The sequence below is a fragment of the Chrysochloris asiatica genome, unplaced genomic scaffold (genome assembly GCF_000296735.1).
Source record: "Chrysochloris asiatica unplaced genomic scaffold, ChrAsi1.0 scaffold00095, whole genome shotgun sequence".
In the NCBI taxonomy this organism is placed as follows: domain Eukaryota; kingdom Metazoa; phylum Chordata; class Mammalia; order Afrosoricida; family Chrysochloridae; genus Chrysochloris; species Chrysochloris asiatica.
In genome coordinates this window covers 8,251,896-8,253,431 of record NW_006408613.1, presented here as the reverse complement: position 1 = coordinate 8,253,431, position 1,536 = coordinate 8,251,896, and the positions used below count along the sequence as shown (strand labels likewise).

At 36.1% G+C, this 1,536-nt stretch overlaps 1 protein-coding gene across 1 annotated transcript in view; it reads left to right on the top strand.

Annotated features, from left to right (window-relative positions):
• CSMD1 (CUB and Sushi multiple domains 1) overlaps window positions 1–1,536 on the top strand; it is a 2,529,117-nt gene that overhangs the window by 1,340,234 nt on the left and 1,187,347 nt on the right. The gene's annotated exons all lie outside the window — the stretch shown is intronic.

The window sequence follows — 1,536 nt, the reverse complement described above, 5'->3', positions numbered from 1 at the left end:
GTTATGTGTTGGACTGCTAACCAGAAGTTCAGCTGTTGGCATCCACCTGTAGCTCCACAGAAGAAAGATGAGGTTTTCTGCTTTAGCAAAGATTTGTAGCCTCAGAAACCCTATACAGTCTCACTATGAGTTAGAAGCAACTCAATCACACATAGCAGCAGTAGCAGCAGAGACTCATGGATTAGCATTGTAAGATTTGAGAATGAATGAGTTAAGTAATTTTATTCACAGGAAAGAACAACTTGGCTGAAGTAATTTTCTGTAGGTGATTAATACTTCTGCTGCATTTCTTTCAGCTTGTCTATCTACTTCTTCTTCTATCCCACACCCCACTGTTGCTTCTTTCCTCTATGTAGAAATCTCTCTGCCAAGGCCAGAGGGAAGCTGGAGGGAGGAGCTGGAAAATTCTGTACTGAGGTGGTAGGAGGGCCTCAAGAGAGATGATGAAAGAAAAGATTCAGGCACTGGCAGACTGAGAATGCAGAAGTCAATTTCCCTTTCTTTGTGATTTTGTCTGATAAGAGGATATAGTAGTAACCTGAAACAAATTACAACTCAGTGGATCAGATAGTCTACAACAATACTGAATAATTTTATTGGGGGAAGGCGGTTGTAGTTTAACTTTTCAGAACTACATACATTTATCTGTAAAATTAATGAATTTTATTAGCTTATCACACTGTCCAATAAAATCCTATATATTCAGATGCCTGTATCACACCCTGAGGCTACTCTTTTTTTTTTTTTTTTCCTTTTCTGTGTTAATTGACTTCTGTTTGTTTTACCTGTTTATTGTTTGTGACATTTGCTTTGAGTTTTATGCTCTTTATTTTCCATTGATTCTCTTTTTTGTTGTTATTTATTGTTCACTCATCTCAACTTTCCTGAGTAACTTTAAGATAAAGTTAGTTCAGCACAAGAGACTAGAGATGTTGTTATAGTTAAACTTTTGTGATACCTTGGCAGGACCTGTATTCTTAGTGAGTCAACAGTTTAGTAGAGTAATAACTCCCCATGATGAGATCTAAAATAATGTAATCACTTCCCACAGAATGTGATCTGGTATGATCAGCCCTGATCTGATGTAATTATCCTTGTGTTGTAAACCCTCACTTCTGTAATGCTAATGAGGTCCAAACTATCTTCAGAATTAGGTTGTATCTTGAATCAATCTCTTTTGAGATACAAAAGATGAGAGAAATGAGCAGAGTGAGAGTGAACTACCAAGAAAGAAGAGCTGAGAATGGAATGCATCCTTTGTGCTTGGGAACCCTACATTGTGAACCTCCTTAATTTAGAGGAAAATTGATACCAAGACATGGAGAATTCTAATAAATGTTGGGCCTATAAATGTTGAAAAGAGACAAAGAACTTTCTCTAGATCTAGAGTTTTAAATTTGAGCTTCTAAACTATGAGGGAATAAATTTATATTATATAAAGCCATCGACTTGTGGTATTTTGTTTAGAAGCACTAGATAATTAAAATACTTACTGATGAAGATCAAAGACAACCTTCACTATGGGTTGTACCTCAA